Source organism: Lactuca saligna, chromosome 4, assembly GCF_052625555.1.
Source record: "Lactuca saligna cultivar CGN05327 chromosome 4, ASM5262555v1, whole genome shotgun sequence".
Classification (NCBI taxonomy): Eukaryota; Viridiplantae; Streptophyta; class Magnoliopsida; order Asterales; family Asteraceae; genus Lactuca; species Lactuca saligna.
In genome coordinates, this window is record NC_136420.1 from 63,757,581 (window position 1) to 63,776,293 (window position 18,713).

Sequence of the window (18,713 nt, forward strand, 5' to 3'; positions counted from 1 at the left end):
GAAGAAGAGAAGTGGGAGTTCTAAAGTCGATTCCATGTGGAACTAAGCAGCTCCACCGACACCCCCACATTTCTCCTCCAATCACCCACAAATTGGCAGAAAATACCAGCTACATATAAGAGGACGGTAAAAATATAAATGAGTCGATAAAAAAGCCGAAAAGCAGATAAAAATCATGCCAAAAAACTTATCGACTGTAGTGTTCACAAGTTCATTTGAAATTTATTGTATTATTAATAATGAAAAGAAATTGAAATGGAGAGTTAAAAAAAAGCCCCCGAGATGTTCTATATTTCCAAAGTATTTGTTTTTTCATTTCCATTCCATGAACATACATACACATCAAGAGGCATTAATCATTATATATATATATATATATATATATATATATATATATATATATATATATATATATATATATACTAATTTTGAAGTGCAAGGTGAACAGTTCTTGCATCCTATTGGTGGGTTTTTTTCTTTTGCTTTATTTCTTTTTTAATAATCTGTTTTGTTCATAGTGATTCGGTGCCTACAGGTGTGTGATGTTCAGCTTCTTATTTTTCCACATTTCATTCACCGTTTCCTGGCCGTCTCCCTTATCCAATCACATACAGTTGCTTCCACCACTTTGAATTTGTTTCATGTACCTCATTCTCTTGGAGATGATCACTAAATTGGCACCTTTTCAGCTTCCCTACGTTTTTCCACTGTGTGGTTATCACTCCTTTTTTTCTCCGATTGAGTTCTTGGAGAAACCGCCTCGGTGCCTCGCCGGCTTCTAAAACTGCAGGTTATTTGATTCCCTTTGTTTAACATCACTACTTCATCTCGGTCATCCCTCTCCTCTACGTTCTTCTATTCAATTTCAATCTCACGGTATACTCTTTTGATTTAAACAAATAGGCATTTGATGCATCAATATACCCCCGATTTTGGCTTTGATTTTGCAGGTATGAATGCAAGTAAGCCATAATTTTTCCTCCGGTCAGGCCATCAACCCTTTTTTGCGTCTGTATCTCCAAGGCTTTTATACAGGTAACACCTAATTTTTTGTTTTCATAAATGTAGCTCTCTACCTCATCCTGATACGTTCAAAATTATGTTTTCAGTTTTGGATGTAAGCGGTTACTCAGTTCCATCACGGTTTCTATTGATTTCCAATTGTCGGTTGTCTATTCCTAAGGTGTCTTCTCTGTATTTGTTAGCTCTCCCCACTGAGTATTATTGGGAGGTAATAGAAGAGGCCCATTCGTCTATATATGGATGACTGCTTTCATATGATGTGTTATGGACCTCTGGTGCCGATGACTACAGTGGAGGGTGGTGGTGGTTATTTATATTTCTCTTCTTCCCCAACTTTAAGGTATAACATTTTTTGGAGGCTTTGCTTTTTTTTCTTACCTGATAATTGACTACATTCGATGGTTTGAATAACATGTGGAAAGGCAGAGTCTTCTACGGTTCTACCTTCACCAGCGGTTGCATGCTATGGCACCAATTGTTTTGATGGGTGTATTAACCTTCACCAACAGTTGTGATTGCACTCATAATCACCGTCGCCTTTTCTAACCCCTTCACTTCATTCACTAAATTCTAGGTCCAAAATCTTTTACCTTCTGCTTCTTTTTTTATCCTCACTTTTTAATCTTTTTATTTTAAAGCCCCCAATAATGTATTCCTCTTTTTATTCTTTTACTTTGTAAAAACCCTTTCAATTTAGCGTGTAAGAGTTTAAGGGGGTGTTTGGATAAATAGTTTTTAACTTATTAGCTTATTGCTTATTTGCTTATTGCGGTGGGATTTTTTTTAAAATGTGTTTGGATTAGCTTATTGCAGTGGTAATAAGCAATAAAAAACAAGCATTTAAGTGTTTGGCAAAATAAAACAGCTTATATGAGTAAAATGACCAATAAGCATTCCCCCCATTGCTTATTAAAATCAGCTTATTTAGCTTATTCCTACTGCAATAAGCTGATTTTTAAATACTCCTATCCAAACACTTAAATTTGCTTATTGCGGTGCAATTAAGCAATAAGCAGCCTATTTTTTCCCTATCCAAACACCCCCTAAATTTAAGGTATGGAAAGCTTATTTGGTTACAATTTATGAAAGGATTTCATTCTCTTTCCAATTTCAGTTTCAAAATCTAAAAATTGGTCAAAATACAGAGCCATCAGTGGTTACATTATTAGGCGACCACAATTGAAATAAATGCATCACTTTGTTTACACATCACCCAAGGAATGGCTGTAATTCTTTAATCATATTCAAAAGTGGTGAATTGAATTTGGTATATTATATATGTTTTATTCAAGAGTAGTCCATGTATGATAAGCACGTATGATAAGAAAGCAAATCATAGAAAGGCTTGTGTTAAGACTCTGGAGATTCTAAACAAAGACCTGAAAGTTTTCAAAACATTCGTCGAAGATTTGTTCAAGGAGATGACACTTCTTCTCACAATGGGGAATTTTAGGTACCTTTCAACTTTATAATACCAATCATGAATCATACATACATACATCTAATATTTTTGATTTTTTAGGGAGAATCAATAACTTTCTAAGTATATAGATACAACAACAACAAGAGTTGTATTGGTTAATGAGCTCAATAAGCTAATTGAAGCAAACCCACATTTGAAAGACAAGTGTCAATTTCCTACTTTCAATTACTCAAGTCTATGTTTGTTAGTCAATCAAAGGTAAATAAGGCATTCAAAAACATTATGAGATGAACAAATGGTTACCTTAATTGTGAACTACACCAATCTTTAATCAAACTAAGGCATGATAGAGTTTATATCAAGTATTATGATTAGGAATGAATTTTTTTCCCATTATAAAATTATCAGTGTTATTAATGTTTTGAAAGGCTAACTAATTGTGTAACTCATTATATATTAATGTTTTGAAGGACTAACTAACTATGTAACTCGTTATATAATTATATATCCTTTTGCTTTTAGCCAAATCTATTTTATTTATTTTGGTTTAACCACTAAGATTTTTTAATTAAAAAACAATCCAAAGACTATTTTTTCTATGGGTTTTTTACAAGTCAAGATTTTGATGGTTAAATCATGAATTTTTTTTCTTCTTCGTAGAAGTGGTTTTATTAGAACTCATGTATGCAGAGGTTATAATTGGAAAAGCAGGACTATATATATATATATATATATATATATATATATATATATATATATATATATATATATATATATATATATATATAGTGACATCCCCAAAATCTCGGCCAGAAAAGATCGGTTTCATTTATGTTTTTAAAACATTTTCAGAGTAAATCCTTTTGATTTTTAAAAGAGATGCGGAATTTGTTCCCAAAAACAAAACATGATAAAATAATATTTATCAAAGCATTTCATCAAGAGATGCATTTTCATTATATAATCAAAACTCGGGATGTAATGTTCCGATACAGACCATAAAGCATAAACGATAACATTACAAATCATTCAACAAATATATACATATATAGACTTGTAAACAAAACAACTCGATGATTCAGCCATCTTATGCCCTTACGCCACTTCCTGTAATACAAATAAAAATGAGTGGGTCAGGCTTGGGAGCCTGGTGAGCATATATTGTTTTCAACCCACAATAAATAATTATATTTAATTTCAACAATCAACAATAACCCGATTACCCATTCTTGTTATCCTCACTTTACGTCCCTAAAACAACATCTATTATAAGGAACTTAATTTAGGATTTTCATCGGGACGGGCATTACTGCAGAGGGGCTTCCTCAACAATAAATGTTCTAAGGCAACTATGTGGGGGATAGAGTACACTAGTGAACACATCGTTCACAACACCTACAGGTTATGAGCCTGCTAGCGTTCCACATGACTATCTAGAATAGTCCTTGGTCGTCATCCATACTCTGCTGAATGACTAGAATAACACCAACAATGAGGCCTCTCATCAATTTATTTTATTGCACACCAACTGTCTACGCATGTTCTGCCCAACATATTAGTAGATAAAAATATACATGTTTTATACATAATTTTTAAAAGAAAAACTGTATAGCATATTCTTTTAATACTCCATCCAAATAGCAAGTAATACGTAAACACATAACAAGAAATTTCAAGGAGAGTCATATAAGTCTATGTGTTAGAAGGTAATAATAATACCCTCACACAACCCGTATTCGTAAATACATTCAAAGATTACTTGTATAATATCGTGTATTGAAAGGGACTATACACTCACTTGATTAGAAGATGATCGGACATCACTACGACTTACAGAAGTAGTATTTCTCCGTAGATCTGGAAGATCTTCACAAAAACCGGGCTCCTCGCGGGCAGGGCTTCGGCTCGGGAATCTCACTTCTCGGGATCCTCAGGACTTCGGAACTTGCTTCGGGGTTCGGGAATGATACCGGGGCTTCGGGATAGGATTGGCACGCAAATCGAGGCAAAAACTAGAGAGAAATAAAGAAAAATCGCAAGGAAAATGGTTGATCTCGTGTTCTATTTATAGGTTGTTGGGTATGGGATTATGCTGGGCGTAATCTCCAAGTACGTTGGGCGTAATTTGGTTACGCTGGGCGTACTTCGACGTCACTGCATGCATCATTTGGTGGCACTCGAGTATTGGTCAGGCAACTTGCACACCTCTGAGTACGCTGGGCGTACTCAAATTACGCTCAGCGTAATTTGACTCGTCAAACTTCTAAATTGCGTAACTTTCGCATACGAGCTCCGTTTTTGACGTTCTTTATATCCACGCGTAGGTCAAACCATACCCTACAACTTTCATTTAGACTCCATCGGCTAATTTTGACTTTTATTTTTATTATTTATTTTTAGAAGGTCGGGACAGAAAAACTTCGTTAGAAATTCATAACTTCTTCGTCTGACGTTCGTTTTCGTCTGTCTTTTCACCAAAGCACTACTATCAACGAGATCTTCGATTCTCGTTTAGATTGTTTTGGCTAAAACTCTCTCGATCTCAATTCGAACTTTTGGGCTGTCTATTGCTAAGTTGAAACTTCGAAAAATCATAACTTCCTCATACGAAGTCATATTTAGGCGTTCTTTTATGCACGCTCTCGGTTTAACATTATCTACGTCTTTCGTGTTGATCACTAAGGCTAAATATCACTCCTTCGTAATTTCACTATTTATGTCACGCTGTGCCACACCGGTTTTGTCGCGAAACTTCGACAGATCATAACTTCTTCGTTATAACTCGGATTTCGGCATTCAATATATCTCCCGAATCCTTGTTTCAACCACTACATCTTCATGCAAAGATATCAGACATATCTCACACTTTAATTTTAACGCTTATTTTATTCTTAATTCATTAAATTATAATAATTAAGAAAATAAACACATAATTCACATAATTCGCAAATATATTCTTATTATTTCAAATTGGGTTACAAAGGTTAACCTAAACTATTACATTGCTAAAAATGGCAAGCCCAAAAACACGGGCGTTATATATATATATATATATATATATATATATATATATATATATATATATATATATATATATATATATATATATATATATATATATATATATATATATATATATATATATGGGAAGTGCTTTTCCAGCAACAAACATAGCAAGAGATGAAAAATGCATTTGGGATAAAAGAAAGAAACTAACAATTTGTAGGTGAGATGGGCATTTTGGGTACTTCTTATTTTTTTTTTATGTTACTCTACACACTATTAGTAGTTGAGAGAAATATGGACTAATCATGATTTTATTAGTTACAAATATTTTGGAGACAATAGTCCCACAGTGCTAAGTGCATTTTGGGTACTGTCTAACAAGAGCTTTTGTTATCTAAAACCAAGGTTCTAAAAGGCGTGAGGCATGGTGTGGTGGCATAACACGCCATGGCACGCCTTGCCACTCGCCACGCCTAACAACAACTATATGAAACTTTTCGTAACGGCGACGCCGCGCCTCACGCCATGGCGCCCACCATGACACGCCTTTTAGAACACTGTCTAAATTTTTTTTTTCAAAGTTGCAACTAGCCATTGTTCAATATGTATTAAGTTAACTTTAGTGATGTTTGACCTATTATTAATTTTATGATTTTATGGGCATAAATATGAGTACTATATGAACATAACATGTAAGTCGAAAATGTTTAATTACCTGCTTTAGTTCCATAAATTGTTTTATCGACAGGATAAATATGACTATGTTGATGACAGTAAATTTTTTTAAATAATTATTAGCTCTTTGTGTTTTCCTTTGACTACATCTACATAGAGATCTACCTTGAAAGAAACGATCTTCTGCAAATCAGTTGTAACTCGATAAAATTTTCCTGTTTTTCAAATTTCTTTGTCGTATCCAACCCCGCAAAGTGGGGATTCTTTCCTAGTTTAGCTATAAAAGGAGACATATTAATTGCGGAAGAATAATAATTTGTGCCCGAAGACCATGAAGACATAAACTCAATTCTAAATGGAAAATTACATTATATGTATAGTTTTCTTTTTATAAAAAACTAGAAAATGCCTACTTCACAGGATGCACAAGGTTTTACTTACGAAATTATAGGGATTGCTTTTGAAAAAAAAAAGCTTCATAGAAGACATTTTCTATAAATTGTAAAATCATAAAAGACTAAATCTATCGATATCCAAAAGTTTTATGGCAAAACTCTAAAATAAAAATGTATAGTAGCAAAAGTCCAAAACCCGAAAAAAGAAATATTGTTCAATAATAATTGGAAATGTAGTCCCCTATCTTCATTTTGTTTTTCAAATGTAAAAAATCATTTTCCAAACAAATGTACTTTTTTTAAGACAAAACTAAAAAAATGGTCTTGCGGTATGCATTTTTTTTTTGAGGTTTAGCCTAGACCTCGATATTTTGTTTGGCTTCGTGATCATTTGGAGCTAGTTTCGTTGCGGATTTGGTCGCTCAGTAAAGTTAAGTGACTTTAATACCCTTGGGGTATTAATTTTCATTTTTTCTTTTATTTTTTTTAATGTTTAATACTTATTTATTCATTTAAATAATTAAAAATAAGAGGGACCTTTTTCTTTCTCTCTCTCTCTCTCTCTCTCTCTCTCTCTCTCGTTATTTTGGACTTCAACGTCCCTCAAGATCAGCCCCTCACCGCCGACCACCACTACCCCTCACCTTAGACAATCTCCCCTTGAGACCAGACGGAACCAAACCCTTTTCCACCATTTCAACTCCACCATATTTGTTCCTCTAAAAATATCAATGGCCTTTTTGACCACCATGAAAGCAACATGAAGAACAAGTTTAAGCAAAGGGAAGAACGAGATGCATATCAGTAAAGACGAAGTTGTAACGCTCGTAGATCCGGGCTAGTCAATTTAGAGACAATAAGTATCAAAAATGACTTTTTGATGGAAGATTATATAGAAGGATTAATCTTAACCAACTTGTAGTATATGTCTCAAGGTTTCCGAAAATATAAAGAACGTCGAAATCCGAGTTATAACGAAGAAGTTATGACCTGTCGAAGTTTCGCGAAAGAACCGGCACGACAGCGCGATGTAAATAGTGAATTTACGTTAGAGCGATATTTGGCTTTAGCGATCTAAATAAAAGTCATAGAATACGTTAAACTGAGAGGGTGCATGTAACACCCCCAAACCAAGGCTGGCGGAAACGACCGGGGGTGGAGGACTTCATGTACAGTATCACAACAACGTGTATAATAGTGCTCAAAGTAAATACAACCATCATAAATATAATTGAAAAAGTTACACCAAAGTATATGTTTACATGATTCAAAATCAATTACATTATGATGACAAAAATAAATTGTTGACGGTTTAACGTCCCATCCTCAAAGCGCTGAAGTTTTCCTGTTTCACTGATTTCCTGAGAATACAAGTAGTTTTGAAAAAGTGTCTACAGTTAAGTTGGTGAATTCATAAGAGTTTTGTTTGAAGTAGAAACCGTTTTCCTTGTAAAATCGATATAGTTTGATTTCCAGAAAATCCCATATTTTCTTAGTTAAGTGTGAATAGAAATATTCCTATATGATGCATTAATGAACCCTAGAATGACCCGTAGAGTTCCTCTATAATCGTCCAGCGTATATAAGTTATATAAGGTTTAAATTAGATAAAACGTTAAATATAATGGGTCTTCCCTAGGTCCACAACCCAACGAGGAACAGGAGATGAGGTGGGCCCCACTAATTCTAAGCCAATCGAGACTAAATTCTAATATGACTCAAACATATACGCTCAACGATTATAGTTGAAGTCTAACAATTCTAGATGAAATATAGTTTTAATATCATAATAACTATCTTAAGTGAACCTGGTACTTTGTATCGGTACCCCCTTTTTGTATAAAGACCCGGCACTTTGTATTTGTACCCCTTTTTGTATAAAAAACCGGTACTTTGTATTTGTACCCCTTTGTGTGTATAAACCCGACACTTTGTATTTGTACCCGTTTTTGTATAAAAACCGGCACTTTGTATTTGTACCCCTTTTTTGTATATAAACCCGGCACTTTGTATTTGTACCCCTTTTTGTATATAAATCCAGCACTTTGTATTTGTACCCCTTTTTGTATAAAAACTCGGTACTTTGTATTTGTACCCCCTTTTGTATATAAACCCGACACTTTGTATTTGTACCCTTTCTTTTTGTATAAAAACCCGGTACTTTGTATTTGTACCCCCTTTTGTATATAAACCCGACACTTTGTATTTGTACCCTTTCTTTTTGTACGAGTGTGTTATGTAAATGATCATAAACTATACCTATTAGAGTTTATTAAAATGTTTGAAATGTGTATGTACCCTAACTATACCTATTATAGTTTAGTATGTTTCTTTGTGGTCTTTAAGAATCCCATTCTTTGTATGTCAAATGTATAGTACAATATAGCTATGTTTAACTTGCTTTGTTTTGTACTAATGATTATGATGGAGGATTCTTATAAATTCAGTAAGTAATTTCCTATTATACAAATATATCATAACAAGAAATACATGTAATATATGAAGTCATCAAAGACTTAACACTTTGTAACTGTTGAGCAAAGTGTTAAGTCTTTGATGACTTCATATATTACATGTATTTCTTGTTATGATATATTTGTATAATAGGAAATTACTTACTGAATTTATAAGAATCCTCCATCATAATCATTAGTACAAAACAAAGCAAGTTAAACATAGCTATATTGTACTATACATTTGACATACAAAGAATGGGATTCTTAAACACCACAAAGAAACATACTAAACTATAATAGGTATAGTTAGGGTACATACACATTTCAAACATTTTAATAAACTCTAATAGGTATAGTTTATGATCATTTACATAACACACTCGTACAAAAAGAAAGGGTACAAATACAAAGTGTCGGGTTTATATACAAAAGGGGGTACAAATACAAAGTACCGGGTTTTTATACAAAAAGAAAGGGTACAAATACAAAGTGTCGGGTTTATATACAAAAGGGGGTACAAATACAAAGTACCGAGTTTTTATACAAAAAGGGGTACAAATACAAAGTGCTGGATTTATATACAAATAGGGGTACAAATACAAAGTGTCGGGTTTATATACAAAAAAGGGGTACAAATACAAAGTGCCGGTTTTTATACAAAAACGGGTACAAATACAAAGTGTCGGGTTTATACACAAAAAGGGGTACAAATACAAAGTAGAGGATTTTTATACAAAAATGGGTACAAATACAAAGTGTCGGGTCTTTATACAAAAAGGGGGTACCGATACAAAGTACCAGGTTCACTTAAGATAGTTATTATGATATTAAAACTATATTTCATCTAGAATTGTTAGACTTCAACTATAATCGCTGAGCATATATGTTTGAGTCATATAAGAATTTAGTCTCGATTGGCTTAGAATTAGTGGGGCCCGCCTCATCTCCTGTTCCTCGTTGTGTTGTGGACCTAGGGCAGACCCAATATATTCAACGTTTTATCTAATTTAAACCTTATATAACTTATATACGCTGTACGATTATAGAGGAACTCTACGGGTCATTCTAGGGTTCATTAATGCATCATATAGGAATATTTCTATTCACACTTAACTAAGAAAATATGGGATTTTCTGGAAATCAAACTATATCGATTTTACAAGGAAAATGGTTTCTACTTCAAACAAAACTCTTATGAACCCACCAACTTAATTGTTGACACTTTTTCAAAACTACTTGTATTCTCAGGAAATCAGTGAAACGGGAAAACTTCAGCGCTTTGAGGATGGGATGTTAAACCGTCAACAATTTATTTTTATCATCATAATGTAATTGATTTTGAATCATGTAAACATATACTTTGGTGTAACTTTTTCAATTATATTTATGATGGTTGTATTTACTTTGAGCACTATTATACACGTTGTTGTGATACTGTACATGAAGTCCTCCACCCCCGGATGTTTCCGCCATCCTTGGTTTGGGGGTGTGACATATTGGTATCAGAGCATTGTTTATAGTGAGCTAAGTATATCGAACCACATAAGATATACAAACTATAAATTCATTGGGACTAAGGTCTCTGATTTAAAGTTTTCAAAACAATTATACCTTTAGAAATAAATAGCTTTTTGTTAAAAGTATACATGCATGCATACATACTAAGGTCAGCATCATTTTAGGACAAAACAAAAGTAATGATTGTTGGATATGACAGGTAAGCTTGGGGATGTATAGTCAGTCTTGGGAGTGGCATAGCCTGATCAACTATGCTGGTCCGAGGAGTGATTAGCATATGCCCAAGAATGGTTGTGATGTGGCAACAAGTCAAAAAAAAAAAAAAAAAACTTACCAACACTACCACAATGAAATACCATAGGGGTATTTTGCGTTATTATAATTACTTATCTGAGAACTAAATATATTTTTATCAATAGGTCAATAGTTGCTTAGTGGATACATTAAAATTTTATGTATCCAGGATGTTATAGACTTAGAATCTGTGGATCTTTGCTCTACTTCCTGTTCTCGTTAGATTGGGGATTTAGAGTTAGGGTCGCTTATTCGAAGGTCTATCCTGTCCCGAATACATATGATTAGTATGCACTAAACAATGTATTGAAGTACCTGATAAAGATCATCTTATAATTATCTAATTAGTACGTCTACTTAGTTATTTCTTATATCCCCATTTCTCGCGTGGATATCATGGCTGGATTTCCTTCCCCACGACGACCCGTACTACCCTAACCACGACGATACTGAATGAATCAGAGAGGAGCCAGAGAATGATCACCCAACCCCTGTGGATGGTCACCAAACTGAAGGCTATACTGATGGTTCTGACTCCGACCCTAAAGTGGAGAACCTATCCCCGATGACCCGTGTTCCAAATCCCAACCCTCGACCAGCTTTTCAAGGCCCGACGCCTCCTTGGGTAGAGTGCTTGGAAACCTGGAGCGAAGAGCAAGACCAACCCATGACGTTTAATAGAGACCGAAGCTTCTACAACATAAACGAAGGAAGCTCAGCAGATAGAATTTTTCCAATCCTGGTCCGTAGAGTTGCCCGAAACGAGATTCAGGGAAGAACAACTCTCCATAGTATCGCAGAGGTTGATGCAAATGCAAGAATACATACAATCCGCACCAATTGCCTTGAGCACACTCGTGAATAGTCTGAGAGAGACCATGAAACCTTGCTGCGAGCACAGGCTGAAACACGAACCGAAGTCATAGAACTCCGAGTACGCTAGAGAGTGTACGAAAGGCACATGCTTGTTATGGAGCGGCGACTAGCTGAACTGTGGGTTCACCAGATGAATGACCGCCGCCAGTAGTAGATGCCTTACTTTCTTTCCCTATTAACAAGGATTTTTTTTCTATCTATGTCCTATGTGGCATCCTATATGAAACCATCTTGTACTGTAAGTATTTTGGTTAGGCCTTTAGGCGGCCAAAACTCCCCTGCTCCGGATGTGATGTAAGACCCTCTACAAATTCAATTTTCCCATGCCTGTTACATCTTAAACATCAATGACATTGTCAGTCAGATAAATTCTGTGACACTCTTTGTTCGAATACTTCCTTATGAGTCTATCTGAAACCCACTTTAGTCAAGTTGTTGGACTAGAGTAATTTAGCTCCGGGATCGTTCCCAATTTCTTTCCAAGGTTGGATCATGTTATTCACCAACCAATGGAACCCGATTTTGAAACGACAAACGTCATAAGATCATTCTCTGAACTTACTTCTACTCCGTAATAGGACTGCATCATAGGGATGTAGGTCAAACCTTCGAGAGCATACTTCTACTCTATAGGTGAACAATCGAAATACATCTAGGTTCAATGATAGCCCTTACCAGGAATTCTAGTTCATCAAGAAGGATTAGTAAGAATGTTATTTGTTATGATTTCCTTACTTATACATTCCCCAGTTTTATATAACGAAGACTTGGTAGACAATAGAATGTGAGATTTCTAACCTAGTTTCTTTTCCTCGTTGGGATGTGAAACTGAAGTAGAATCACACATTTTACTATCCACCCAGTCTTGGTTATATCATAATGTGTATAAGCTAAGTTTTCATGTATAATAACTTATCTCTTAGTCAGAATCAAAATAATACAGAGCCAACCTTAGTCACTCACAAACTCCTTGTCTTTCGTATTACAGAATCATGTCATCATCCGGAAATAGTCAGCCGAACAATGAAGCCCCTTGGTGGTTGTCGAGACCACCAAATAAAAAAAAAACCTTGATACGACAACATACAAAAATGAATTGTAGTAGCGGTAATAGGGATCGAATCCACATGGATTGGTTCGAATCAAATCTATCCATTCAGTTTCTACGAAATAAAAATATAAAATTATATGGGGGGTTTTTCAAAATGTCAAATGCGATAAAAACTATTTTACAAAAATAACAAAAATGGAAAATACAAAATCTATAAAATAAAACGTTCCAATATCGGGATAAATCACAAGTTCAATTAGTTGACTAATTATCATAATTTTGTGGTGCAATGAGTTTAATGGATACTAATTTGGCTATAGCAATCTAAGAAGCTTGAGATCACCTAGACTTTTCTTAGTTAATACAATGGTTAGAGAAGCTCATAACACATTTTTTTTAGTTAAAGTCATAATTTCCATAAAGCATATAATTAATGAAAATTAACTAGCATTAAGATTTAAAAGTCACCCAATCCAAGAGAAGTCAAAATGCTTTCACTACCATATTGGAGAAAATATTTTCATGATTGTGTGAAAGATAAGCAATCACAAGAACCATTTGTTGCTTGTTAGTTTAAGGATCTATTACGTAATCAAGAAATTAACCAACAAGTTAAACCTTCACATATCTAAACTCATGATTAAAGACATATGAACATAATAGATGTTTTACTAGAAAATACTTTCATAGCATACCATCAAAACCACACAAAACTATTCCTAATCAATTAATTGTTCCATAAATTCACCCAATATTGAAAATAAAAACTAACAACACATAATAATAATAACAATAAAAATGATAGAAATTATACCAATACCGATTACGAAACGAAGATAACAAAGCTTCTTGAAATCGTCACTTCTTGTTGCTCCAAAGACTCCATCCATAATCCAAGTATTAATACAAAAATTAACCTAACCTAATCTAATTAAAAAGATAAATAACTCATTAACAAATTATGATTGTGAAATCATAAATGCAATGTTCCAAAAATAAAAAAAAGAAAAGAGACAGAAGACAAGAAGAAAACCCAAAGAGGCGCCGTTCTTGTTCTTCCCCTACACTCACTGTGTTCTTTCTTTTTCTTGACTCCCAAAAAAATGCCCTACTTGCGTGATTTGCTTTTCATCCACCACCAACACAAATGTATTGGGCTAATAAATAATTCATGTGGGCTGCTGGAAATTAAAATTTGGGCTGCTGGAAAATACACTTGGGCTATTTAAAATCTGAAAATGGGCTGCCACACGCATTATATATTGGACTGCCATAGCTAAAGCTGGCAGCTTCCTGATCTGATGTTCACGAGGCCAAAAACCCAACCAAAACTAGTCCAAATCCGCTCATTTTTTGTGAGGTCTAAGATTGATGAGTTCGGAAGATGTCCGTAAAATTTCAGCTCAATTGGACGACGTTTGCCCCTCCGTCTGATCGCTTGAAGAAAGCCGCGCAAAGCTGTCAAAATCCGAAAATTTAATTTATATCGCTTTGTTTTTCTTTTCGCTTTCGGATTTTGCTACGAGACTTCAATCGTGGTTGCAAGGAATTCAATGTGGCTTTAACAATTCTCCAAAATACCATCTTGCTCGAACAAATCTACACAAAAAAAACTTAAACGAGTAAAAATATTCAAAACAATAAATCTAACGATTTAATGCAAAAAGAATATTAAAAATGCTAAAAGTAAAAGAAAACGATTGCTAAAATATATACAAATAATCGAGCTATCAAAATCCCCCAAGCTTAACCTTTCCTTGTCCTCAAGGAAAACAATACGGAAAAGTCAAACTGAAGAAAAACAACAAAAATAAAAAAAAAATACGACAAATGCAAATTTATCAAAACTAATAAAAAAAAAATCTTTTTTTTTTTCAAATACTTAAAAAAAAAAAAAAAAAAAAAAAAAAAAAAAAAAAAAACTTCACCAAGATTATGTAAGTTGCAATTAAGACACCGACTTAATGATCATGCAAAAAAAATCCAACTTATATCCAAATTTTGAAACAAAAACGGAAATTAGAAATTTCAACAAAATGGGGACAAGCAACATAACTACTAAGCCTAATATGTCAATTTCAACAAACATAAACTAGTTAAATAAACTTAAAGTACCATCAAAACACAAATTATCATACTAATGCAACATGAGAATGTTTTTTTTTTTGACATATAAAAACATGAAATTAACTAAATAAAATGCATAAAAAAATAATCCTAAATGAAAAAAAAATGAAATGATGAAAAAACAAAATAAATAAATAATCCTCCCCCAAGCTTTAAACATTTCCTTGTCCTCAAGGAAACCAAGAATATGAGAAAACGGGAATGATAAAACAATCAAAATAAAATGAATGAACGTCTTCGGTAGCAAATCAAAACAATACCGTTTAGAAATAAAAACCTTCATTTTAGATTTAAGAGTCACTTTAAGTGACGAACATTTGTTACACTTCTAGCAAAGGGACACATACGAAAGAGATACAAAACTATTTATGCATACTTCACTAATATGGCGCACATGACACAATTTGTGATCCGATCTAGCCTTCACATCACAAGAGGTTGTCCCCCCTTTGCATACCACTCACTAGTCACAACTCTCTTCCAAATCGAGGAACAAGATCAAGAAAAATAACTCGAATCTAATGGACAAAAGAGAACCGAGTTATATACAAAGGTTGATAAAACTACAATCATCTAAAGGTACTAGTGCTCCTATCAAAATGAGATCCATGCGAAGAGAATACTCGAGCAAAAGATGATAATGAAAAACTATTGTAGTTACCAACAAAATATAAATTCTAGCCTAAAAAATACATCAAAACGGAAATAGAATATATATAAGAAGAAATCTAATCTAAACATCTAATAAAAGAAAAAAGAATGTAACTCGCTTGGCCCGGCCCTTTTCATTATTCTTTTATTTTTTTCTTTTTATTTTTTTTTCCTTTTTTTTTAGACAACAAAACCCCAAAGATACTATTACAAATACAAATACTTGAGGTACTAACAAAAAATCTATAAAAATACAATGAACGAAATACTAAAAACATCTAACTATATTCGCATTTTATAATTGCGATAATATCCGACTTTTCAAAAAAAAAAAAATTCTTAAAAACTTTTAAAGACTAAAATCAACAAAAATGAAGTTCAGAGTTCACATAATATCAAAACTTGACTTTTCCAAACTAAAATAAATACATATGAAACTTCACATAACACATACTAAATACTAGGAATCTACCAAAAAATTATCGAAATTAATACAAAATTTTTCGAACGACATTTTTAAACAACTTGCCTTTGATTTACAAAACACAAAAATAAATATATAGAAACTTACATAAGCAAAATGAACAATACTAAAAAGGGGTAGTTGTCTTTTTTTTATTATTTTTTGTTTTTTTTGTTTTTTTTTTTTTTTTTTTGCTCACTTTTTTGGTTTACCAAGGAGTTATACAAATATTACATCAAATAAAAATACAAAGCAAAACTATATACAAGCTACAACTAGCAAAACTAACTAACAAAGCTAATAACGAAAACTAAGTAAAAACTAAATTGAGATCATATAGAAAAATGTGTCTATATCATGAAACAAGATAATATAGAATGTAATAGCTAGACACGAAATATCTCAAAATAGCAAGTTCTAGTTCTTGTTCCTATCTTTGGAAAATCGATATGCTTAATAAATAATACGCTCGTGGGGGACGGTTTCTAAGACTTTAGGGCTAACTTGTCTCGCGTGTCATGTCATGTTTGCAATAAGTCGATTCATTTGCATAAATAGCTTGTACTCTACCTTATGTGTGTTATAAGAATATGTGACAAATGAATGTCCCTATGAGCACATCTATTGTTTTAAAAAGATATGCACATTTGGTGTATCAAGACTTGTAATTAAAGATGTTCGGGGGTGAGAGTAGAGAGACAACAAAAATGCATGAGAATGAACCTAAACTAAATGTTATGCTATAAAAAAAAATTGAAAAGAAGAAACTAAAATCTTTTTGGGTTTTAGATAAAAATGAGAAAAAAAAAATGCATGCAAAACTTAAGCTAAATGCAATGATAAAATGAAAACTCAAAAAATAATAAACTTTTTTTTTTTGAATTTTCGATAGAATATGAGTTAAAATGCAAACTAAAAATGCGACTGTATATACAACCTAAAAAAAAACATAAGAACAAAGACAAAAATAAAAGAAAGACATAAAGAAATATATACACAAAAAAAATCCGATCAAAGATAACCAATCCCCGGCAACGGCGCCAAAAATTTGGTGGTTGTCGAGACCACGAAATAAAAAATAAAAAAAAGCTTGATACGACAACATACAAAAATGAATTGTAGTAGCGGTAATAGGGATCGAATCCACAGGGATTGGTTCGAATCAAATCTATGCATTCAGTTTCTACGAAATAAAAATATAAAATTATATGGGGGGTTTTTCAAAATGTCAAATGCGATAAAAACTATTTTACAAAAATAACAAAAATGGAAAATACAAAATCTATAAAATAAAACGTTCCAATATCGGGATAAATCACAAGTTCAATTAGTTGACTAATTATCATAATTTTGTGGTGCAATGAGTTTAATGGATACTAATTTGGCTATAGCAATCTAAGAAGCTTGAGATCACCTAGACTTTTCTTAATTAATACAATGGTTAGAGAAGCTCATAACACATTTTTTTTAGTTAAAGTCATAATTTCCATGAAGCATGTAATTAATGAAAATTAACTAGCATTAAGATTTAAAAGTCACCCAATCCAAGAGAAGTCAAAATGCTTTCACTACCATATTGGAGAAAATATTTTCATGATTGTGTGAAAGATAAGCAATCACAAGAACCATTTGTTGCTTGTTAGTTTAAGGATCTATTACGTAATCAAGAAATTAACCAACAATTTAAACCTTCACATATCTAAACTCATGATTAAAGACATATGAACATAATAGATGTTTTACTAGAAAATACTTTCATAGCATACCATCAAAACCACACAAAACTATTCCTAATCAATTAATTGTTCCATAAATTCACCCAATATTGAAAATAAAAACTAACAACACATAATAATAATAACAATAAAAATGATAGAAATTATACCAATACCGATTACGAAACGAAGATAACAAAGCTTCTTGAAATCGTCACTTCTTGTTGCTCCAAAAACTCCATCCATAATCCAAGTATTAATACAAAAATTAACCTAACCTAATCTAATTAAAAAGATAAATAACTCATTAACAAATTATGATTGTGAAATCATAAATGCAATGTTCCAAAAAAAAAAAAAAAAAAAAAAAGAAAAGAGACAGAAGACAAGAAGAAAACCCAAAGAGGCGCCGTTCTTGTTCTTCCCCTACACTCACTGTGTTCTTTCTTTTTCTTGACTCCCAAAAAAATGCCCTACTTGCGTGACTTGCTTTTCATCCACCACCAACACAAATGTATTGGGCTAATAAATAATTAATGTGGGCTGCTGGAAATTAAAATTTGGGCTGCTGGAAAATACACTTGGGCTATTTAAAATCTGAAAATGGGCTGCCACACGCATTATATATTGGACTGCCATAGCTAAAGCTGGCAGCTTCCTGATCTGATGTTCACGAGGCCAAAAACCCAACCAAAACTAGTCCAAATCCGCTCATTTTTTGTGAGGTCTAATATTGATGAGTTCGGAAGATGTCCGTAAAATTTCAGCTCAATTGGACGACGTTTGCCCCTCCGTCTGATCACTTGAAGAAAGCCGCGCAAAGCTGTCAAAATCCGAAAATTTAATTTATATCGCTTTGTTTTTCTTTTCGCTTTCGGATTTTGCTACGAGACTTCAATTGTGGTTGCAAGGTATTCGATGTGGCTTTAACAATTCTCCAAAATACCATCTTGCTCGAACAATCTACACAAAAAAAACTTAAACGAGTAAAAATATTCAAAACAATAAATCTAACGATTTAATGCAAAAAGAATATTAAA

The 18,713-nt window shown here is 33.1% G+C and overlaps 1 long non-coding RNA gene across 1 annotated transcript; it reads right to left on the bottom strand.

Annotated features, from left to right (window-relative positions):
- Positions 1–13,478: 13,478 nt before the first annotated feature.
- On the bottom strand, positions 13,479–18,150 carry LOC145042008 (uncharacterized). Its single transcript, XR_013680523.1, has 2 exons — positions 17,844–18,150; positions 13,479–14,316 (listed from the first exon to the last, which is right to left on the bottom strand). It is a non-coding gene; the product is annotated as an uncharacterized LOC145042008 (long non-coding RNA).
- Between the last annotated feature and the right edge of the window lie 563 nt (positions 18,151–18,713).